Genomic DNA, 26,175 nt, shown 5'->3' on the forward strand with positions numbered 1-26,175 from the left:
CAATATTGAACCTATTGAGCAGAGAGATTCCACTGACGGAATCTAACTGGGTGTTTAGTTGTCCACGTGCTTCATCCTCCGTCTTCGTCTATATAATTGCAATTTGTTTTTTTATACAGTCCTGTCAAAAGAAATACTAATTTATTTAATATGCATCATAAATAACTTTGATATTGATAGTGTAAGTAACATTAACGAACGACCTAACAAATAAAGAAGTGATTGAATTGAATAAAATAATTGATCACAGTAATTAGGAATGGCCACAGATTGAATCGAATTAGATATCAATCTTAATTCAATCTGCTCTCAACGAATTAGACAAATTGTAATTCGCCACCAATCCGTTATTCCACGGATCGGATCGGATCCGTGTAATAAAGATGAATCCGTAGATTGGATTTTATCTAAATTATCCATTATTGTTTTTATAATTAATATTATTTATTATTTATTTATCTTTTAATCATAACTCAATAGATAAAATTTTAATTTATTAATATTAATTCATATATTTAAATAATTATTAACTAATACTATCTCTGTCTAAAAAAAAATTGTCTTTTTTTGGGAAGTTCTCCAAAAAAAAAAAAATTGTCTTTTTTGGGGAACTGTGACTCACAAACTATTTTCCAAAAAAGGCATTTATTTTGAGATAGAGGGAGTATATCCTTAAAATCTATTAAATTATCATTAACTAATATATACTTTGAAAAAATATATATAAATTTTACGGATCGGATTGGATTTTTAACAATCCAATACAATTTGTGAGTTACTGATTCGATTTTTTTGAATTCGTCACTGATCCATGGATGTAGTAATTAGATCTGATCTGCACAAATCGGACTGAATAAGATCGATTTTTTTGAATTCGTCACTGATCCATAGATGTAGTTATACAATTTGTTTAACCCTGATGCTGAGTTTGCATACGGGCAGGTCATATTGAATTCGTTACTTTTTATATAAAAAAAAAGGTTATTGGTATATGTTATTAATTTTTAGAGCAAGTAAATCTAATTCGATAGAGCATGTGCAAATTTGACATTAAAAGGCATATGAATTGACCCTTTAATTAGAAGTTTTTTGTGAAGGAGGTGTAATGACTTGTTTCCCTTGTTTGGGCCACCAGCTGGCAAATGCAAGATACAAAAGCCATGTTTGGAGAGTTCGGTTATGATCAGAGAATGGGATGGAGAGAGGGGAGGTGGAAAGAGCAATCAGAAAACTAATAGTGACTAGTGATAAGGGGAAGAGATGAGAAAGAGAATAATGTGTTTGAAGAAAAAGGTGAATATTCGTACCAATTCTTTTATTTTTCAACTTTAGGACTTATTCACAAATTGTTTGATTGAACCTTTGTGCTTTTTAACCATTGTATAATATATTTGGAAGCCAATTGGCTAGCCAAGTATGAATAAAGGATGCAATTTCCTCGTTTTGATCCAAGACACACAATACTTCTCTTTTATTCAATTTCAAAGGAAACATGCATGCTCATACATTAGAGTTTATATATATGCAGTGCAAGCATATATAAATTTTCAAGAGGAAGTATGAACCACAAAAGAAGAATGTGCGATGATGCGGCTCCTCACTTCATAGACCCCATCATCCCACACCAATGACCCGGAAAGTACATTGTTATCTATATATGTGGCTGTGACAGTAACCACAAAGGACTGCTTCTCACCCGGTGACTTAAAAGTAAGAACATTCGGCTCAACTTGGATATTAAGTCCTGTAGATGCTACCACAGTTGCCTTGTAAGTGGAAGCCGATGAACCAATAATTGAGATCCCAAACAGCTCCATTGTTAACTTCATTACAATTGATATTGTCACGAGTGACGCGTTGCAACTACTCGGTGCTATAACCTTGGCCACACAAAAATTTCACATAGTCAAGCTCTTCGGCATTATATACTAAACCAGGTTTTATAGCTTTTACAGGATCAATATGACCTGGCCCGTATGCAAACTCAGCATCAGGGTTAGTGACACGCACTGCTCATTGAGCTAGCTGCAAAGAACAAAAGAAGTAGGGCATGTTAGCTACAAATAGAAGATTTTTTTTTTTTTTTTTTTTTTAGGGAATTGCTTGCTAATTAATTAACAATCTACAAGTAATTTAATTAATTACCGGTTGTCATAAGAGCAGATTTAATAGCAGTAGGAGACCATCCAGGGTTAAAAGATTTCACATAGGCAATTGCTCTGGTAGTATGTGGGCAAGCCATGGATGTGCCGGATCTTATATTGTATGGAACTACTCTTTTGTCTTCCTCCATTTTTGTCACAGCTGTAACCTGTGACCATGCAGCAAGAATTTCCACTCCAAGAGCAGTTAAGTCAGGCTGCACAAAATTAAACAAAGTGTTGAAATTACTTTAAAACCATAAAATATATATGTATGTATATATATGTGTGTGTGTGTGTGTGTGTGTTTGTATAAGATACCTTAAGAATGTCCCTTGTAATTGGGTTTGGTCCTCTTGATGAAAATGGAATCACATATGGATATGGACTCTTCATTATAGATGCAGTTGGCTTACTGTACATCGTGTTAGTTTATCCAAATTGTTAATTGCATGTGTTGTACGTGTTAAAAAAAATAAAAAATAAAATAAAAGATTGAAATCTAGCACCGAGTTGATTTTATGTACTCGCGAATAGCACCAGCGTCAATCTTTCTTTTTTTTTTTCTTTTTTTTTTGAAAGGTAAATAAATTTTATAAAAGCAAGAGAATTACAACTGAGTAGTTAGCCCGGGCTAACCAAACATAAAGCCCAAAAGTATGAGGCACACCATAGAGGCAGCCAATACAGGAGCAACAAAAAGTAAGGATTGTCCAAAGCTGGACACAAGCACTATGAGGTGAGCATGGAGACAGGATCTCGCCCTTCAAGGTTTAGTTGTTGTCTGGAGGCTTCGCCGGTGGCCGTATAACAGAGGCTGGAAGTTCCCACTCTTCAATGATGCGTCTAGAAGCTGGAGAATCTAAGAGTGAAGATGATAAAAGCTTCTGTCTAATTGTATCTAAGACTTACTGCAGAAGTGCATTTTGGGATAAAAAGTTCTTCTTGAATATTCTCCTATTACGCTCCATCCAAATATTATAGACAAGTGAGCTTAGAGCAAGCTTTGCCACTGAGTTGCTATAGAACCCTCTGTTATTTCTCCAATGGTGAGAAGCCCAAGTAATGAGGGACTGCCATGAGTTGACTCCAAGTGAGAGTTGCACAGTTGGCAAATGGTGGCATTGATGTGGGATGTGTATCTTCGATTCAGTGTAGGTAATTTATGTTGTATGGCCACCCATAGGGTAAATGATTGTTTAGGGATTGAGTTCTTGAACCAAACAAGGTGAGTCCATGGTGGACTTGGCAGATGAAGATTGAAATGCTTAAGGGTTTGTGCTATTGAGAAAGCTCCATTGGGAGAAGAGAAACACAACACTCTATCTTGTTTCTCTGGACATGGCAGTGTCAAATTATTGGCTTGCAAAAGTTGAGGGATTAATGTGGTAATAGCAGGAGGGAAATACCAATTGGAGTTTGATATAAATGAGCATAGCTTTGTTTTTGTATCAAAGCCAGTATCTCTGAGCTGCTGTGGGTTGATTAACTGATGAAGAGGTCCAAGATTGCACCAGTTGTCAAACCAAAAATTGGTGATTGAACCATTACCAATTTCATGTTTGACAAGAGGCTTGATTGAACTTTTTAAGCTGAGAAGCCTTCTCCAGCTCCAAGAGCATTGACGTAGGATCTTGATTTCCCAAATGCTTCTCCCTTTGAGCAAGTATTGATTGATCCATTTAACCCATATCATCTGTTTAGAGTTGATGATGTGCCAAAAATGCTTCATTACAGCAACTTCATTCCACAGTTGTAGGTTTGGAATACCAAGACCTCCAGCCCTCTTAGGCAAACAACATAGATCCCAAGCCACCTTTGAACCTGTTTTCTTGAGAGAGGGACCTGACCACAAGAAAGATCTAAATAGGGAGTCCATTTCATGGATGATACTCATTGGTAGTATGAACTTTGAGCTCCAGTAGAGTTGAGTAAAAAATAGCACTGTTTTAATAAGTTGTAGCCTGCCAGCAAATGAGAGGTCTCTGTTTGTCCAGTGAGTAATCCTCTTGGTGATCTTGTCAATCAAGGATCTGCAGTCATTTGCTTTCAGCATTGTAGTGATCAAAGGCACACCTAAGTACCTTACAGGGAAAGTCCCTTTTTCAAAGCCAAGAAGAGATAGGATGCTGGACTCCAAAATTTCATTAACACCTAATAAAAAACATTGGCTCTTGTTGTAGTTGATTTGAAGTCCAGAGAGGGCACTAAATAATTCAATAGTGTGCTTAAGAGTTGTAATGGATGGAATGCTTGCATGCGTGAAGAGCATAAGGCCATCTGCAAAGATGAGGTGTGTGAGCTTCAAGTGCTTACATCTCCAATGGTATTTAAATGGCAAGGTAGATATAGATTTGTTCACCATCAAAGAGAAGACCTGCATAACAATCACAAAGAGGAATGGTGACAAGGGGTCACCTTGTCTCAGCCCTTTTACACTGTTAAAAAACCCATTAAATTCACCATTGATAGAAATGGTGAAGGAAGGGGAGGTAACACAAGATTTAATCCAGCCAATGAACACCTGAGGAAATCCCATTAGCATCATAGCTTGGAAAAGGAAATCCCAAGACACTGAGTGGAAGGCTCTTCTAAGGTCAATTTTTAGAGCACATCTTGGAGAAGCTGTGTGCCTAGATACCCATTCAAAAGCTCCTGAGCTAAGAGTATACCATCATCAATCTATCTTCCAAGGATGAAAGTTGATTGGACCTAGTTAATGATTAGAGGAAGAGTAGGCTTGAGCTTGTTTGTTATAAGCTTGGATATGCACTTGTATATAGTTGAACAACAGGAAATTGGCCTGAAGTCACTAATGGTTGTAGGGTTTGGAACCTTAGGAATAAGTGAAATGTATGTGCTGTTAACCTCTTTAAGCAGCTTCCCGGTGGAAAAAAATTGACTGATAGCCCTTGTAACATCATGACCTATTACTGCCCAAGATTTCTTGAAGAAATGAGGGTTGAAACCATCAGGGCCTAGAGCCTTGTCACAACTTAGGGAGAACATGCAATCTTTGATCTTAGCATAAGTAGGGATGGAGTAGAGTGATTCAGTGAAAGTTGCAGGAACACAAGGCTGAATGAGTGATTGAAGAGATTCCAAGCCAATGCATTGGTGGGGATTCTTCCCAAGTAACTCATGGAAGTGGGAAACAATTTCCTTTTTTTATGTCTGCTTCAGTTTCAAGGACGGTGCCAATAGTAGTGGTGATGGATACAATTTTGTTCCTATTACATCTTGATTAAATGGATTTATAGAAGAAAGATGTATTTGAATCTTCTCCCTTCAACCATTGGACTTTGGATTTTTGTCTATATATTTGTTCCTCAGTGTGCTTGAGTGAAGTGTAGGCTTCAAGGAGCTTCTTCTCTTGATCCCTTAATGATTGATTGTCTAGCGCATTGTCAAGTGCTAACTGGCAGTAAGAGAGGGCTGATTTTACAGTACTTACCTCTTCCTGTAATATGGATAGAGGTTTTGGCAAACTTTAATTTCAGTGGCTGCTTGAGACCCTTCAGCTTGGATACAACTTGGAACATTAAGTGACCCTCAGCCTGTCTACTCCAGTGAGATTGAACAAGTGGAAGGAAGTCATCATGATCACTCCATGTAATACCCCTAATTTTACAAAGGATAGTCCTAGAATTTCATTAATTAATAATTGCAATTTTTAAATGATTAATTGTTTAATTGCTTTGATGGTTGTTACTTTATGTACTTATTTTAAATTATTGTTTTAGTTGTCGTAAATTTTATTTAATTGCGTTACTGTTTTACTTATTAATTTAATTGTATTAATTATTTAATTGGTATTTAATTATTTTGTGGTACTTCGTTGTTTTAATTATTGCTTCAATGTTATGTTTTAATTATCTTTAATTAGTTTTATCGTGACTGTAGGATTGGTTGTATATAGGTTAGCCGACATTGAATTTAACGTAGTTTTCTATGGGCCGAGTATTTCAATTAGGGTTTAAGGGAGCCTAGGATTAGTGTGGCCTATAAATATTCACCTACGGTGTCTGCCTAGGGATTTAGAATTATATTACGCCATAGTAAGACACATGAAGTTTGGAGACGTCTGGGGAAACAACCACGTGAAGAAACAGAGGTTTCCCTGGAAATTTGAGATGAACGTCAGTGTAAGGCAAGTTCTATCCTTACTCTCTCCCTTAGGTTTCGTGTTCTTTGCATTCCTAAATAATTCTAGAATTAAATTGAATTAATTAAAACAAAAGATGTTTTCTGTTCGTGTTAAAAACTGAAACATATCAGTATGTGTTGTGTGCATGGAAACCTGTTAAAACATGAATTTTACTTGCATGTTTGGTTATTTAAATTCCTGTTGGTGATGTAATAAGGGCTTAAACATAGACTAGGCATGTTTAGAGGTTTAGTTTCAACCTCTGGAAACCATAGTAGAAGGATATAGAGGGTGCAGAAGACGTCGGGATCGGAGAAGACGAGGCAGAGAGGGAGAGAGCCAGCTCTCCCTTGGAGAGAGCCGGCTCCCTTTTGATGTGGAGGCGGCTCCAAAAAGTGGAGCCTGCTCCAAGGTCTAATGGAGGCTGCTCCACTTTTTGGAGACGTCTCCTTGCTGAAATTTTTTATTTTTTTTCCGTTTCCGGACAGTTTTTCATGCAGTGGATGGTTTTAGAATTTTTCAGATGAGTTTAGGATTGAATGTGGAAGGTTTAGAAGAGGATCAGGTCTGGGTTAAGGTTCTAGAAGGAGTGTTAATTAATCTATTCACTTAGCATAGCTTGGACAGTAAAGGACTTGAACAGATAATTACACTGTGTTTGGAGTTGGATACTTACAGTGTTTAGTTCTCTGCATTGTAATGTTCTGAGTTGGACAATAGAATTAAAACATGCGTCACCCTATACCATGGTCATGTGTCTGAATTATACATGAGTAGGATGTGTTAGTGTTGAATGAAATTAAACTTTAAATTTAACATTAACTGGATTTTGTGATACAATCTGAACAAGCATGTCTATATACATACTAAAAATTCTGTTTTGATGCTTGCACTATTTACTGTTAGTATCAACTGTTGGAGGTATGGACTTCGTTGATGGTTACTCTAAATGTCTGTAATATCAACTGCTGAGTATTGAATGCTAGTTTGAATTAATCTTGTCACTATATCAATTTTTATGGAACAACCTAAACTGTATAGGTTTATGTATATACTGTGACTTTGTGAATTGATGCTTACATTAAAATTGTTAGTATCAGTAATGGATAAAGTTGGACATGATTATATATATATAGTTAACTGTGTTCCTAGATGCTTACACTATGATTTTAGTATCTGTGATGGAGAAATGGATGCAGTTGATGTCTACTTTAATTGTTAGTATTATCAACTGTTGGATGATGGGATGGTATACACCGGTATGGGACGGTGGTATACTAGGGATGGTTTGGTTCCAAAATATCAAAACCTACCTACTCTGGATTAAGAATTGGATTAACTAAAAGTTAAGTCCTATTGATTGTAGTGTCATGGCAACGACTAGTTGAGCGGCACTACTAGGATTCAGGATAGATTTTAAATATATTGTTATGGTACCTTAATATGAGCTTGAGTCTCAGGATCGACAGTTAGGGAGCGTATATGCATTGGGATGCATAGCTGGATACGATGGTTAGAGGTGTACTCTGTTTAGGCTTAGGTACACATGCCCACTTCGTGTGCGTTTTAGCATGTTACCTCTATTCAGGTTGAGACCGGCCTGTAGTCCAGTAAGAGTCCTTTAGTGTGACTATATATATATTTACGAACTATTAGCTATTGTTGGATTGTTTAGAGTGTACATGTGTATCGGGCCTCTATTTGGATTGTAGTAGTATAGAACTTGCGCGTGGGCCTGACCCACTTCTATTTTTCAGGTACACGACAGTTCCAGACTTAGATGTGTTCATACTGAGCAGAGGTTTCTATTCACTCTACCAACGATGTAGGACTTCTTTCCAGATATTAAATTTGGATTCTATCTTTAGTGTTACTTTCATACAGTTTAGAGTTTATTAGGGGTCCACTAGAGATGGATTCCCGAGTTGTTTAAAATATGGAGTTTTGGATTACTGGATTTAAGTATTTAATTATTAAAGGATTTTTATATTTTAGTTTCTTTCAGCTTTAACTTTAATTCTTATTTCATTTTGAAATCTGTGTTCGTTATAACATATTAATTGTTTGATATCCCTCGAGTTTGGGCCTGGGCCTGATCAACCCGTGTCTCGGATCCGAGGGGTATCACAGTTGGTATTAGAGTACTCCAGGTTCAAGTGTCTCTAGGATATTTCGTATTAAGTCTTCCGCGTAGTATTTTCTCTTAATTAGAGCTTAAGTTAGGATTCATTGTATTCCTTACGGTTCGTATAGAAATGGTACTGATGTCTGTCTTTTCGTGTTAACAGATGGTTAATGCTAGAAATGGACAGAACGTGCAAGGAACTAGGAAGGAAAGGAGAGTGGTACGTAGGCAACAATATCTCCTACGGCGTCAGCAGATGGAGGAAGAGCAGCAAATGCCTGAGTTTCAGGATAACATGGGTCAGTTTCAAGAGGAACAGGAGAATGTTCAGCAGACTCTGGACCAGGTCAGGGATCCAGAGATTCCTCCTCACCTCAATGACCTCGTTGCTCGGGCTATAGAAGTTGGGGTAACAGCTGCACTTCGGAATCAGCCTCAGGTACAGCCGGCACCGCTACCAGCACCGGTTTTTCAGACTGATACTTGGGAGAAGGCCAGGAGCTCTTTCACAAAGGGGAGCCCACCTGAGTTCACAGGCTCCACCGATGCGAGATCAGCTCACTAGTGGAAACTGGACATTGAGCGACATCTTTGCTTGGTTCAGTGCACGGAGGTTCAGAAGCAGATGCTTGCTACCTTCAAGCTAGTTGGGGATGCACTACAGTGGTGGGAGTCAGTTACCACCGCAGAGGAAATGATGGCATTGACTTACGATTAGTTCAGTGCACACTTTGATGAAAAGTATTTTCCTTATGCAGTCAGGGCAGCCATGAAGACTGAGTTTCTCAATCTGCAATAGGGAAACATGACAGTGGCAGAGTATGAGCAGTAGTTCATACGTTTGTCTTTCTTTACACTAGATGAGGTGGATACAAAGGAGAAGAAATGCAATAGTTTCATCAAGGGACTGATGTGGTCTATCAAGAGAGCTATTACAGGTAGTCCAGCCTATACTACCTATACTCAGGTGGTAGACGCCGCGCTACAGCAGTATCAGTTGACCGTGGACATCAGACAGGCCAAGGGTAATAAGCGGGGTGACAGAGACTCTGCTAACCAGTCAGCCGAAAAAGGGAATGGGAACGGACACCGACAGAATGACAAGGGCAGATTCCAGGGACAGTAGCCATGGAAGAAGCACAAGGGTGGTTCAGATGCTCCCAGGGAGGTGGAACCTATTCAGCGACAACAGAATGGGGGACCACAGGTAGGACAGAGTCAGCCACAGGCTAACCGACAGAGGATGCCATTTGGTACTTTCCAGGGTAGTTGTTATACTTGTGGAGAGTATGGTCACACTTTCCGGCAGTGTCCTACAGTTAGACAGGGATAGGGACAGGGGCAGGGGCAGGGGCAGGGACAGCATGTGCAGTAGAGGTACAGGGTGCCAGTGCCTCTACCAGCTCCACAGGTTCCACGGATTCAGGGATAGACACATTTGGCTTTACCGGCATCGCCGCAGCCTTAGGGACATGCACCACAGCAGTTACATTATGGCAGGGTATACAATCCCAAGCCACAGGATATGCAGGCACCTCAGGCTGTTGAGGGTAAGTTTCCTATACATGGTTTTCATGAACGTGTTTTATTTGATACCAGTGCTACACACTCATTTGTAGCTGGGACTTTTGTTGTTTTATTTAGGATGAGGATGAGGGTATGCACTAGACCTCAGGGTATTTCTACACCATTGGACTATAAAACTATTTTACATGAGAGTGGTGGGCCTGTGACACTAGATATTGGCAGACTTAGATTTCTAGCCAACCTATTGGTCCTGGACATGCACATTTATGATGTGATACTTGGGATGAATTGGTTATCTCACTACCATGCCCAAGTTAATTGTTTTGATAGGTCTATTGTGTTTACCATACCCAATCAGGACATGTATGTCGTCGCTATGCCGCGTACTAGCGGAGTTACTAGCACCTATTTGTTCCATGTGGATGAGGGGACTACTGTATTATTAGATAACATACCGATTGTACAGGATTTCCCAGACGTATTTCAGGAGATTCCAGGGTTGCCACCTAGTCGTGAGATCGATTTTGTGATAGACTTAGCTCCAGGCACTACGCCTATTACTAGGGCACCTTATAGGATGGCACAAGTGGAGATGCGCGAGCTGAGGGATCAGATTCAGCATCTACTCAGCCAGGGTTTCATTCGCAGAAGTACTTCCCCTTGGGGAGCACTAGTGCTATTTGTGAAGAAGAAGGATGGTTCGCTCCGCTTGTGTATAGATTACAGGGAGTTGAATAAGGTTATGATTCGTAACAAGTATCCTTTGCCCAGGATCGATGATTTGTTTGATCAGTTACGAGGAGCCACATACTTTTCTAAGATTGATCTGTATTCTGGGTATCATCAACTGAGGGTTAGGGAGTAGGATGTTCCTAAGACAGCGTTTCTCACGAGATATGGTTCTTATGAGTTTTGTGTCATGTCGTTTGGGACGACTAATGCACCTGTAGTGTTCATGGATTTAATGAACAGAGTCTTTCAAGCTTATTTGGATCAGTTTGTCATTGTCTTTATTGATGATATCTTGATCTATTCTAGGTCTGAGGACGACCATGCTAGACATCTTTGCATAATCTTGCAGATGCTTCTTGAGCACTAGTTATATGCCAAGTTCGAGAAGTGTGAATTTTGGCAGCGGGAAGTGAATTTTTTAGGTCACGTGGTGTCAGAAAGGGGGATAGCGGTTGACCCAGCCAAGGTTACAGCTGTGGTAGAGTGGGGACAGCCTACTTCACCTATCGAGATTCAGAGTTTTCTCGATTTGGCAGAATATTATCGTCGGTTCATTCAGGGGTTCTCCAAGATAGCAGGACCACTCACTCATCTGACCAAGAAGGGTGTACAGTTCGTGTGGGATGAGCACTGTCAGTGAGCTTTTGATGAGCTAAAAAGGAAGTTGACTTCTGCACCGGTTCTGGCTACTCCACAGAGCGGGATAGAGTATTTTGTCTACATAGATGGTTCGTTGCAGGGTCTTGGATGTGTTTTGATGCAGGAGAAGTAACCGATTTCTTATGGATCTCGGAAGCTTAAGCCTCATGAGCTTAATTATCCAACACATGATTTGGAGTTGGCAGCTGTGGTCTTTGCCTTACGTATTTGGAGGCATTATCTGTTGGGTGAGTCCTTCAGGTTATTCAGCCATCACAAGAGTCTACAGTACATGTTCACTTAGCGGGAGCTGAATATGAAACAGCGTAGGTGGTTGGAGTTTGTGAAGGACTATCATTTTTCTATACAGTACCATCTAGGGAAAACGAATGTGGTGGCGGATGCACTCAGTCGCCGACCTGTTGGTAGTCTTTTCGCTCTATTCACTACTGCGTGGAATGCGTTGAAGAAGGTGGATGAGTTGTCAGACGCTTTTATGGCTTGCATGGTGGTTACACCTTCCATCATTCGCAAGGTTTTACAAGCACAACTCACCGATCAGCAGTGTATTGACAAAGTTGTAGAGATAGCTTCCGGAGAGGTTCCATTCTACTATATTGGGGCTGATGGAGCTTTGAGGTACAAAGGACGGTTAGTGGTACCTTCTGCTGATGATTTGAGGAAGGATGTGATGACTGAGACTCACCACTCTGAGTTTTCTGTTCATCCAGGAGGCGATAAGATGTATCAGGATATGAAACGACAATTTTGGTGGGTAGGTATGAAGAGGGACATTGCTCTTTTTGTCTCACGATGTAGTACTTGTCAAATGGTCAAGATTGATCATCAAAGGCTGTTAGGAGCTTTACAGCCACTACCGATATCGGAGTGGAAATGGGAGAACATTTCTATGGATTTTGTGGAAGGTTTGTCAAATTCCTTCAAGGATCACAATTTCATTTGGGTTATTGTGGATAGATTGACTAAATCAGCTCACTTCTTGCCTATTCGCACTGACTACACTTCGGAGCAGTTGGCGAGGCTTTACATTTCGAAAATTGTGAAATTGCACGGCATTCCATTGTCTATTATATCGGATAGGGATTCAAGCTTTGTGTCTGGATTCTGGAAGAGTTTCCAGTAAGCTTTGGGTACGGAGTTACACCTTAGTACTGCTTATCATCCTCAGACTGATGGACAAACTGAGAGGGTGAACCAGATTATGGAGGATATGCTTCGGTCCTGTGTTCTTGACTTCAAAGGCCATTGGGAGGATTACTTACCACTTGTGGAGTTTGCTTATAACAATAGTTTCCAGAAGACTATTGGGATGGCACCATTTGAGGCATTATACGGCCGACCGTGTCGATCGCCTGTTTGTTGGATGGAGGTTAGCGAGAGCAGATTCTTGGGTCCTGAGTTCATCAAGGAAACTTCCGAGAAGATAGCTCTTATATGAGATCACATGCGTACTACCCAAAGTAGGCAAAAGAGTTATGCGGATCATCGCACTCGTGCTTTGGAGTTTCAGGTTGGGGATTAGGTTCTTCTCAAAGTATCTCCTATGAAAGGTGTTATGCGCTTTGGGAAGAAAGGGAAGTTGTCTCCGCGGTTTGTCGGTCCATTCATGATTACGGATCGTGTTGGGGCTGTTACTTATCGGTTAGCACTTCCGGATAATTTGGATTGCCTTCATAACGTGTTTCATGTTTCCATATTGCGGAAATTTCTACGAGATGAGGATCGGTATCAGCATATCAATGTTAGGGAGATTGAGTTGCAGCCGGATGCAACTTATTTGGAGCCACCATGTCGTATTGTCGACCGTCGGGATCAAATCCTTTATAACAAGGTTATCCCTTTAGTTCGTGTTCAGTGGAGTCACCATAATGAGGCTGAGTCCACTTAGGAATGGGAGGATGTTATTCACTCACAATATCCTGATGTTTTGGAAGAAGGTAAGAGCGAATTCCGAGGACGGAATTCCTTTTGTTAGGGGAGAAGAATATAATACCCCTAATTTTACAAAGGATAGTCCTAGAATTTCATTAATTATTAATTACAGTTTTTAAATGATTAATTGTTTAATTGCTTTGATGGTTGTTACTTTATGTACTTGTTTTAAATTATTGTTTTAGTTGTCGTAAATTTTATTTAATTGCGTTACTGTTTTACTTTTTGATTTAATTGTTCTAATTATTTAATTGTTATTTAATTATTTTGTGATACTTCGTTGTTTTAATTATTACTTAAATGTTGTGTTTTAATTATCTTTAATCAGTTTTATCGTGACTATAGGATTGGTTGTGTATAGGTTCGCCGACATTGAATTTAACGTAGTTTTCTATGGGCCGAGTATTTCAATTAGGGTTTAAGGGAGCCCAGGATTAGTGTGGCCTATAAATTTTCACCTACAGTGTCTGCCTAGGGTTTTAGAATTATATTACGCCATAGTAAAACACAGGAAGTTTGGAGACGTCTAGGGAAACAACCAAGTGAAGAAACAGAGGTTTCGCCGGAAATTTGAGACGAACGTCGGTGTAAGGCAAGTTCTATTCTTACTCTCTCCCTTAGGTTTCGTGTTCCTTGCATTCCTAAATAATTCTAGGATTAAATTGAATTAATTAAAGCAAAAGATGTTTTCTGTTCATGCTAAAAACTGAAACATATCAGTATGTGTTGTGTGCATGGAAACCTGTTAAAACATGAATTTTACTTGCATGTTTGGTTATTTAAATTCCTGTTGGTGATGTAATAAGGGCTTAAACACAGACTGGGAATGTTTAGAGGTTTAGTTTCAACCTCTAGAAACCATAGTAGAAGGATATAAAGGGTGCAGAAGACGTCCAGATCGGAGAAGACGAGGCAGAGAAGGAGAGAGCCGGCTCTACCTTGGAGAGAGCCGGCTCCCTTTTGATGTGGAGGCGGCTCTAAAAAGTGGAGCCAGCTCCAAGGTCTAAAGGAGGCGGCTCCACTTTTTGGAGACGTCTCCTTGCTGAAAAATTTTATTTTATTTTCGTTTCCGGATAGTTTTTCATACAGTGGATGGTTTTAGAATTTTTCAGATGAGTTTAGGACTGAATGTGGAAGGTTTAGAAGAGGCTCAGGTCTAGGTTAAGGTTCCAGACGGAGTGTTAATTAATCTATTCACTTAGCATAGCTTGGACAGTAGAGAACTTGAACAGATAATTACACTGTGTTTGGAGTTGGATACTTGCAGTGTTTAGTTCTCTGCATTGTAATGTTTTGAGTTGGACAATAGAATTAAAACATGCTTCACCCTATACCATGGTCATGTGTCTGAATTATACATGAGTAGGATGTGTTAGTGTTGAATGAAATTAAACTTTAAATTTAACATTAACTGGATTTTGTGATACAATCTGAACAAGCATGTCTATATACATACTAAAAATTCTGTTTTGATGCTTGCACTATTTACTGTTAGTATCAACTGTTGGAGGTATGGACTTCGTTGATGGTTACTCTAAATGTCTGTAATATCAACTGCTGAGTATTGAATGCTAGTTTGAATTAATCTTGTCACTATATCAGTTTTTATGGAACAACATAAACTATATAGGTTTATGTATATACTGTGACTATGTGAATCGATGCTTACATTAAAAATTTTAGTATCAGTAATGGATAAAGTTGGACATGATTATATATATAGTTGATTGTGTTCCTAGATGCTTACACTATGATTTTAGTATCTGTGATGGAGAAATGGATGCAGTTGAGGTATACTTTAATTGTTAGTATTATCAACTGTTGGACGATGGGATGGTATACACCGGTATGGGACGGTGGTATACTAGGGATGGTTTGGTTCTAAAATACCAAAACCTACCGACTCTGGATTAAGAATTGGATTAACTAAAAGTTAAGTCCTATTGATTATAGTGTCATGGCAATGACTAGTTGAGCGGCACTACTAGGATTTAGGATGGATTTTAAATATATTGTTATGGTACCTCAATATGAGCTTGAGTCTCAGGATCAACGGTTAGGGAGCGTATATGCATTGGGATGCATAGCTGCTTATGATAGTTAGAGGTGTACCCTGTTTAAGCTTAGGTACACATGCCCACTTTGTGTGCGTTTTAGCATGTTACCTCTATTCAGGTTGAGACTGGTTTGTAGTCCAGTAAAAGTCCTTTAGTGTGACTATATATATATTTACGGACTATTAGCTATTGTTGGATTGTTTAGAGTGTACATGTGTATCGGGCCTCTATTTGGATTGTAGTAGTATAGAACTTGCACGTGGGCCTGACCCACTTTTATTTTTCAGGTACACGACAGTTCCAGACTTAAACGTATTCATGCTGAGCAGAGGTTTCTATTCACTCTACCGACGATGTAGGACTTCTTTCCAGATGTTTAATTTGGATTATGTCTTTATGTTACTTTCATACAGTTTAGAGTTTATTAGGGGTCCACTAGAGATGGATTCCCGAGTTGTTTAAAATATGGAGTTTTGGATTACCGGATTTAAGTATTTAATTATTAAAGAATTTTTATATTTTAGTTTCTTTCAGCTTTAACTTTAATTCTTATTTCATTTTGTAATCTGTGTTCGTTATAACATATTAATTGTTTGATATCCCTCGGGTTTGGGCCTAGGCCTGATCAACCCATGTTTCGGATCCGAGAGGTATCACACTCCAGCTATTGAAATATCTGAATGGGACCTTCCTCTGTGGATAGAGGCTGCCAAGATTGATAATCATGGGACTGTGGTCAGATATACCTGGAGTAAGGAAGCTGCAATGAGAGAGAGGAAATACATGGTTCCAGAAGTCATTGATTAGCACTCTGTCAAGCTTCCTTGCAATATTAAAAACTCCTGGACTTTTATTGGACCATGAATGAAGAATCCCTGAGAATTTAAGATCTTCAAGTCAAGCTGTATAGAGACATTTCCTGAATTGGAGCATAGGCTTGGATAATTTCCCTCTACTACCATGGTCCTCCATTGGAGATTTAATGATGTTGAAATCCCCCCCTAGGATCCAAGGAGATGAAGAAATGGTTATGGATTGTTTGATAATATCATCCCATAGGCATTCCCTCTCTATGGTTTCATTGGCAGCATAGATAAAGGATATGTAGAAGTTTGTTCTACAATTAAGGATAGTGGCATGGCAATGTATAGCCTGCCTTGAACACTGTAGGATTTGAAGCTCCACTGCTCGAGGGTTCCACAAAACCCAAATTCTTCCTAATAAAGAGTAGGTGTAATTGTGTGCAAGTCTCCAATTTCTGGCAATGTATTTATAGATTCTTTCAATATTGACTGGTTGAACCTTTGTCTCAATGATTGCAGCAATGTCTGCCCTATTTTCAGAAATAAGAAATTTGACTTCATCTTGTTTCAGGGTGCTGTTCAAGCCCCTGATGTTCCATATTGCAATAGCTACCATTTAGAGGATTTGGAGGGTCTGCCTTTTGGGAATAAATTCCCTCTTAGAATGATGAGCTTTCTTAATTGCCTCTTCTTGGAAGAGGCGACTTTCTTAGCCTTGCCTTTGTCCAAGACAGCAGGAAGGCTACTTGTTGACTCATTCTCAGACAAGCTAGAACAAACATCGTCAGCTGCTGGTAAGGGGTGCTTTAGTAGTGTGAGCTTCAGTGGGGATGATGGCTGATTAGAGGGTGAGTCTGGCACAAACTCTGGAGTGGGGTTTGTGAGGTTGTAGGGGGTTAGATCAATTTTGAGCTTTTCAAGTAGGTTTAAAATAGTGTGTGATTATGTTTTGCCCAGGTTGAATTGTAATGGTAGTATGAGTGGGTAGGGGCTGGTTGGTGGTTGCTGTGTTGTCATCATATTGGGGAGGTAGATGGGTGATCTTGTGAGGGTCCTTGTAGGGGATGACTTTCCATTCTGATGTAGGTTGAAGGTTCTTTGGGTGAGTGGTTGATGAATGGCAGGTTTTGGTTGAGTGACCAAAGCATTTGCATGCATAGCAGATTATAGGCTTGTGCTGGTAATCCACAATTACATTTGCTATCTTCCCTGAGATTTGGTGCAGCTTGAGGACAGAAGGAAGGTCAAATAATGCATTAATCTCAACACAGATCTTGGCAAATCGAGTTTTTTGCTTCTTTTCAGTGAAAGGGTCAGCAAAAAGAGAGATATGGCTGAGCCCTGATTTGGTCCAATAGTTTAATGGAAGCCCAAAGAGTTTAATCCACACTGGTATAGTTGAATGCACAGCCCTTTAGAAGTCTGGTTTCCAATTGGTGAGTACAATGTGTTTGTTGGCTAGAAACCAAGGCCTCTCTTCGAGTATTGTGGAACATTATTCTGTGGTGGAGAAATGAAATTCATATAACCCTTTCTCTGAACTAGTAACCTTGACCAAACCCTTATCAGCCCATAGCCCAGTTGACAGGTCTTTGACCAAACCAAATGGGAGGGCTTTATGGACAAAGTAACCAAGTAAACTAGACTTGAGATGATAGGACCCCATAGCGCTGACTTCTTGTGGTCACTCAATGATGCCGTTAGATGGTAGGCTACGGTGGATATAATCCAATGGATATCTAGTTTGCTTAAGGGTTATGTCAACCCAAGAGTTGGAAGGAGGAGACATATAACTGTTGAGATTGATTTGAGGATTGTTGGAGACCTTGGTTAGTGGGATATTGTGTGCCATGTGAACACTTCGAGAAGTTGACTTGACTGTTTCAGCCGAGGGGGATGCACTGGGAGAACCTTTGGGTAGTTGGTTGAGTGTTCCTTTTGCATTGTCAGTCCTCTTTCCCAAAGGGGATGAGGTAGCAGTGTCAATAGGGAAAGGGAGCGCAGAAGAAGTACCTGCTATGTGCATACCTGATTTTGAATTCAAATTCAAATTGTAGGGTGGGCCCTCTTCTTCCTCCGTGCTATGGTGGCGAGGGGAGGAGCACTGTTCAGGTAAGTGAGCCAAGTTTGATGCAGGAGATGAAGTTGCAGAGTTGTGTATGGATTCCTTTGCATCGACCTTAGATAGCGTGTTTATCCTGGATGAATGGCTGGCATTGAGAGGTGAGTCTCCTGGTTGGACAGTGTTCTCCATTTCAGAGCAGGCAGTGGAGTGATTAGCATTTATGATTTGATCGCTTGATTCTTGTTCAAGGGGGAGGCCGGCAAAATGAAAGGTAAGGCATCATCTTTGTCCAAGACATCACTGGTCATTATAACACCTTTTGCACCGGCGCAGAGTGGTTCTTGTCCGTAAGTAAAATCATTACATAAAAGGATTGTGCCCTTCACTAAAGTTGTGTCCAATGAGTCTAGGAAGTTGCAATACCTGCATTTCATGATCATATATTTTTTTTTAATTGTATTTTCCAATCCTCAATATTTTTTGATGTAGCTACATTAATAGCTTGATTTTCGTAATATCATTATTAATAAAAATTTTCATATATATATATATATATATATTTCCCTAATTACCTGGATACGGATTCATTAAAACCAGCTCGAGTATTGGGTATGTCCCCAGCATAGACTAAAGGGTACTGCCGACCATTGAGCCTGAAAGTGTTTAGAGAGACTCCCTGTATGTAAAAAGAGTACATTTAGAACTGTGTGTGTGTGTGTATATATATATATATATATATATATAGATGTGCAAGAGGATTAAGAGACATGCTTGCTCACCTGATAAGACATATTGTTGCCCAACTTCACCATTGTCACAAACCTTCTGTCTGTGGTGCTAGCAGCCACTGAGAGAGACCATGGTGAGACATTTCCGATGGTTTCAGGATCAGGGCCATCATTACCAGCAGAATTGGATGTGAGTATTCCCTTCTTCATAGCATGAAAAGCCCCAATGGCAGTGGAATCTTCAAAATAATTGACTGCAACGTGTGTCCCATGATCATCTATTTCTCTACCAACCGAAATTGAGATTATATCAACCCCATCAGCAATTGCATCATCAAATGCTGCAAGGATATTTGCCTTTGAACAACCGGACTTAAACCAACATATCTTGTACACAGCAATGCGAGCTGAGGGAATCCCTCCCCGAGCTGTACCCTTGCCCAGGCCTAATAAGCTTGCGCCGCGCACTAAGCACCCTACTGCTGTAGATGCAACGTGTGTCCCATGTGTTGGGAAACGTGCAAGTTTTAAAAACTTTTCGAGGGATTTTGATTCATAGATCTTGATTCATCACATAGAGACAAGTTTTATGCAAAAATAAAAATATGATGTATCATTCAATTAATGGATTGAATACTTACATCAAAAGGTCTGAGTAAACCTTTAAATCTTTCCTCTAAAGTGAATGTTCTCACTTATTGTAAATCCCTTAGCAAGATGCCTTCTCCTTGGATCTCCATCTTCTTGGTAATTATTTTGCCTTTAGGAATCACTCATAAGCCTCCATGAATGACCTTGGAAAATTAGGCTTGTGGGAGCCTCCATTAGATAAGAACATAAACCCTAATTTTCTAGAGAGAGAATATATATTTCTTTTTCCTTCTACTAAAAATCACACCTAAAATATACATAGACCATGTATATTTATAGGCAACATAAAGGTAAAGAAAAGGAAACAACTAATCCTTCTCAATCTCTAATTCACATGTCTCAAATCTAATATGATTCCAATATCAAGTTGGGTTATGAGTGAGAATCCATTAGGCCTATTATTTTATTGGCTACAATGAATTAATAATTGGCCCGGTCCATGGACCCAATTCAATTAATTCATAAATTAATTTCTACTCCACTAAAAGAAATTAATTGAACTCCAATTAAATAATAAATAACCTCTAAGTCAATATTGCACTTTGACCCCTCTATGCATAATTAGTTATCGGATAAATAAAGCCATCAATCCGACTACTTAATTAATATATTTATTTTGGTACCTTTGATTATTTCTGGCTCGATCACAATAAAACATTTGTTTGACAAAAATAATAATTTAAATAAATAAATATATAATAAATCATTTTGTCTAAAAACACACGAAGGCCTTCGAATTTACTTTGTGATCAACTATAATCAATACAAAATAAATACAAGCAGCAATGATGCAAATATTGAAAATATAACCCTCTAACTATTAATTACATAACTACCCAAAGTGTCGGTCTAAGGATCCCGAAGAATCCGCCGAACAAATCAAAGTAATTATTAATTAATAAAAGAGTCTATAATTTTCTCATGCTTAAGAGTCAAATGCCATGACGGTGATAGGGAGCAATTGCATACGACGGCTCTCGCAATATATCTCAACCTAACGCGGATTCAGTTCAAATCTTAATTAATTATGAGTCCATCCATAATTACCGACTATGAACCATTTATGATTACTATTTATATATCATGCATTGATTGCCATCACATACATATATATAAATATCTCTTGTAATCAAATGGACACTATCAATTCTATAATGAATCGAAAAATAATACATTGAATTCACCAATTGTATAAAACATAAATATTTCAGAAACGTCAGAAACATATGTCACTTTAATCCAAACAGGAATTTGCTATGCCAGGGCATATAAATCCCAACACCATGACCATCTATATCTCTTGATGATTCAACATCTTCGTCAGGTATTGATCCTTCGTCGTTGTAGTATTTAGCTCCTATAATTTTATTGCAAAGTAATCAAAATTTTAGTGGCAGCACAAGCAATTAATTAATTAAAATTCATGTAATTTATGGGTATATATGTATGTAATTGGGTATGTACTTGTTGCAAGTGAAATTTGTTGAGGATTGGCAACAGCCATTCCATTTGCTTGGAGGTGGACCATATCCTGTGTCATTGAAACTCTCATATTCAGGCCAAATCCCGGTGTCAAACACTCCGATAATGATGTCGCTTTCAACGTTGAACCTTCTTCTAGCTCCTTCACGGAGGCCCATGAAATCCCATGAGTTTGTTGTGTGGAGTTTCTTCTTTCCATTAGGAAACACAGACACTACTCTTTCCATGCCTGATTTTATTTATTTATTTATTTATTTATTTATTTATTATTATTATTATTATTATTATTATTATTATTGTCAAAAAAGAAAGAAAAAAAATTAAAGCAGATCGAGTTAAGAGATTGAGGACAAACAAATTATGGGATAGACTATTTAATAATATGTTGAAATTATATATAAATCACCCACTGGCTATTTTCTCCTTCGCTTCCTTTGTCAGCTTTGCTACAAACCCATTAAAGCTCCTTTTGTAGCTATAGAGTAGAGATTCTGATGCCCGCCTATTGTTGAATGCATCCATTTATGTATACAAAAGTTAGTTCATATAAATTTCTTGGGATCTATGTGCATTTTCCTCTGAGAGGTCGATCACATTGGGGATATAACATTTGTTACATAGAAGGCATAATAGTTGTCAATTAATCCTAAACGTTAAAATTTGTCACACAATTTTAAATAAATGTCTGCTCAATTCTCATAAGCAATGCGTTAATAGTAAAATATTACATGGTTTTATATCGTAAATACTATAAACACGTATATATACAAATATATGCATGTAGTGACCTGCCAACAACTTCTTGTAGCATTCTCATATGAAGGATTGATGCGGAGAGATCACCTTTGGGACGGTCACCCATGTACACAATGTATTCCTGCATCCACAAAATTAATAATCAGTTATAACTAATTCTATCAGATGTTTCTAAACCAAGATCAAATAGTTAATCTCCATATATATATATATTCGGTGTATATTAGCACAATGCAAGCTCAAAATATCTTTGGTATCATCCCCAAAACTGAGATATATACTCTAATACCAATAAGTTGATACGTGGTCTCACTATAAACAACTTGGTCTTACAAAAAGTAATATTTCTCGATGAAGTTTGTTGATAATGCAACTCACAAGCCTTGTTCATAGCATAATGATCAAGCTCTAAAAACCTTTTTTTTTTTTGGTTAATGGCTCTAAAAACCTTAAAAGCTATCAATATGAATAATAATAATAATAATAATAATAATAATGTTTGGCTCACAAAGTGGTCTGAGGTCGCTAGCCAATGAATGGCTGACCTAGAACGCGGGCGTGCTAGAGTCCTGATGGACTCGAATACTTCTTGCCAAACTATTCCTATTGGGTCGGGTCACCGACCTAAGGTGATTCAGGCGAAAGTTAGAGAGTATGAATGACCCTTTCCTTAAGGTTGCTATTGCCTTTAAGAAAGGACTTTAAACATTTAAGATGAATATCAATCAGAAGCAACTTAAACTGAACAATAAATATACCTGAATCTGCAAACCTTTCTTCATTGAACTTGACTGATTACAATGATAAATGAATTATAAACTCTTGATTGAAATGGAAACTAAAGTATTGAATGCTGAAAGATGAACTAAGAATTAAACTGATAGTGCTAAACTGAACTTGTTGAAATAAAAGCTAAGTGCTAAACTGAACTTGATGAAATAAAAGCTAAGTGCTAAGTGATATGAATGCTAAAGGTTGAACTTTAGAAATGGTCTTGGACCTCTTCCTTGTGAAGCTTGAGTGGGTATTTATAGAGGCTTCCACCTGGTGTTGTCCCTTTCAACCGTTTCTCTAGAAATTGATTGGTTATAAACTGAAAGTGACTCTTCCTAACCACCTTGCTGAGCTAGTCAGGTTGACTGACTTGCACATCCTTCTATAGGCAGATACAAGTATGTCTGACATAGTATTTTTAACTAAGTGGTTCCTTGTCTTTCATGCTTGATGATTTTGGTCTTCAAGCCATTTTCAGTTCTCTGCACCTGTCATGTCTGGCTTGATTTGTACATTAGCCTGGAGGCATCTGATTGCTGACAATTCTGACTCTCCTCACCAGATGTAGGTGAGAACCTTCCATCTGTAGTTCTGAACTTCTGATATTGTCAAGTTATCCTTTTCTATTTCAAGCTCTTTTCACGTTTCCAGACCTGACTTGTTGGGTTCTTAAATCAATGGGATTCCAGTCGATCTTCATTTGAATTACCCCGAAGATTCTTCAAGTGATTTTGACCCGAGACCCCTGATCATGACCATATTTGGTTATGGGTCTTGATCATGACCATAGTGGCTAAAAATCTTGGTTAAGATTCATGATCATGACCATTATGACCGAGAGTCTTATGATCATTGTGACCGAGAGAAATAACGGTCGAGACTCTTGATCATGGCTAGTTATAAGTCTTTGGAGAGACTCATGATCATGACCATTAAGACTGAAAGTCATAACCTTATTGACTGAGAATATTTTGGCCTAAACTCATGACCATGGGACTAAGACTCTCATGACCATAATGACTGAGAGAAATATGGCCTAAACTCATGATCATGAAGACTGAGAGGATTTTGCGCCTAAGACTCATGATCATAGTGACTGAGAGAAATATGGCCTAAACTCATGATCATGAAGACTGAGAGGATTTTCGCCTAAGACTCATGATTATAGTGACTGAGAATGAAAGTCATAACCATATTGACTGAGAAGGTTTTGGCCTAAACTCATGACCATGGGACTGAGACTCTTATGACCATAGTGACTGAGAGAAAAATGGCTTAAAGCTCATGATCATGAAGACTGAAAGGATTTTCGCCTAAGACTCATGATCATGAAGACTGAGAGGATTTTCGCCTAAGTTCATGACCATAGTGACTGAGACTCTTATGACCATAGTGACTAAGAAGATTTTGGCCTAAAACTCATGATCACGACCATTGAGACTGAGAGTCCCAATTGTGACCGGTTATAAGCTCAAAACCTCATCTCAGCTTTAATGGCCTAAAAATTCCACTCTTCTTAATTCCCAACCTTAAACCTAATCACCCTGATTAGAAATTAATCTTTCACCCTAATGACCATAGGTTGACCCAAGGTTCGGACCTCGTATTCTTTGACCACGTGGCATGATTGCCTCGAATTATATTTTAGGTGTAAACAAATAATATAGATATATACATGCCTTTTGATCTCCGTCAGATGCTCTGATGCAGCTAATAAGCAGAGCACAAGAAGGGCTGATGAAGATAAGCCATGAAGGAGGAGACATTTGACTAGCCTTTAGAGAGGTCTCTCCAAAGCTTGAAATCTATTGCTGATATTTCCATGCAACAAACAATGAATGGGCTTTTTATTACAAGACGTAGTTAAAATAAGGGTAAAATGGTAAAATTATTTGTCATTTAAAAAAACAAAGGTCACGAGGATCACACATCCATCTCGAATTAAAAAAATTTCTAATTGTTGCATATTTGGCTGAGCACACAAACCACATCCTTAGCCAATAAGATAATAAATAATAAAAAAACACAATAAAGAATGACGATAACATGTTTCACCCCACCCTGAACCAGTAAAATATCTTCACGTCAGTTGAATACGAATAACTAAACTGTAAGCTTGTAGCTAATGCGATGATCATATATATATATATATATATATATATATATATATATATATACAAAGTATAAGAGAGAATTGACTACTCAAAAGGCAGAAAACATATAAATAATTTTTTTATTATCCAAGAGGGAGTAAATATATGAGGTTATGTGCCTAATTTAAAGAAAAAGGCATAAGGAGAAAAGAAAAGGCAAAAGGTATAAGATGATCATATGATTCGTATTAAATTTTGTCAATGAGATACTCCGCGTGTCTCTTTATAATAGTCCAATTTCACATTTCACAATTTTTAAGGCAACAACCTTATAATATTTTATTAGATTGGTAAAAGATGCATTTTCAAATTTGCCCTTCCCTAAAAAGTAGTGTATGAAAAGATGCATAATGAGAGGTTTATTATTAGTGGTATGAAAAAGTTATTTTTAATGGGGTCCACTTATTTTAAAATTTTAATTAGTTTAATCTTTTAGGGGTAAATTGATAATGTAATAAAAAGTAGTATATTGATTTTTGAAATGTGACCACTAAAATGGGACAGCAATAAATGAGATAATGGACTATTAATATGGGACGGAGGGAGTATTAAGATGGGCTAATATTTGAGGCCTTTTGCAAGGTTTAAGTCAAATACCTTAAAATTTTATTTTATTTTATTATTATTATTTTTTAAGCCCATCATCAATGGGCCTACAAAATTTGAGGCCCTATAAATCTTGAGGCCCTAGGCGACCGCTTGGTCGCCTCGGGTCAGGGGCTGGTCCTGCACGCGCCGACGCGTACATATCACGAACAGCTCAGATTAGCCCAATACATCGGGCGCACTGAATATATACTCCCACTCGAGCGATGTTCATGGATGAGCTGAGTGGCCCAATTGTAACGAAATTGTAACAAGTTCGGATAAAAGAGAATGTTAGAAGTTATTATAACATCAAATCCAAATGAAAAACTCATTAAATTAAATGAGTGAATATGTAAGTACTACCTAATAACTTTAACTTTTATATGTGGTGGTGTTTGGCTGGGCTTTTTAACATCAAAATTCCTTTGATGAATAAGGCCTTTTATAAGGAATTTTGCTAAAAAGAATTTATAAAAAAAAGTTGTTTGATGAGTGTATTTTTTGAAATCCTTTTAACTATGAAATTATATTTCATATGACAATAAAACCCATATATTTGTACTGCAGTTTCATTCAAACCCATCTTCTATGGCCCGTTTGACTGGGTTTCCTACACCCTCAAAACGGGTTTCTAAACCCACAAAGCCCATTTCACCAAAAGTATACTTGTAGGGAACTCGTATTTGCGGTACAAAAATTTATAGGGTGGAGTGCCAAAAAAAACCCCAAACTATACTCTCTCCCAATAAACTCCTAAATTTTATAATTAATCTCCTAAACTATTCTAATTTTTGCAAATAACCCAATTCCGTTGAATTATTAGCGTTAAAGAGGTGTATGACATTATCTGACCT

The 26,175-nt window shown here is 38.2% G+C and overlaps 1 pseudogene; it reads right to left on the bottom strand.

Moving 5' to 3' along the window:
* Nucleotides 1-1,737: 1,737 nt before the first annotated feature.
* Nucleotides 1,738-24,346, bottom strand: LOC132269903 (cucumisin-like; annotated as a pseudogene).
* Between the last annotated feature and the right edge of the window lie 1,829 nt (nt 24,347-26,175).

This window comes from Cornus florida, unplaced genomic scaffold (genome assembly GCF_030987335.1).
Source record: "Cornus florida cultivar Cherokee Brave unplaced genomic scaffold, ASM3098733v1 CherokeeBrave_3.0.0_Hap2_Chr08, whole genome shotgun sequence".
In the NCBI taxonomy this organism is placed as follows: Eukaryota; Viridiplantae; Streptophyta; class Magnoliopsida; order Cornales; family Cornaceae; genus Cornus; species Cornus florida.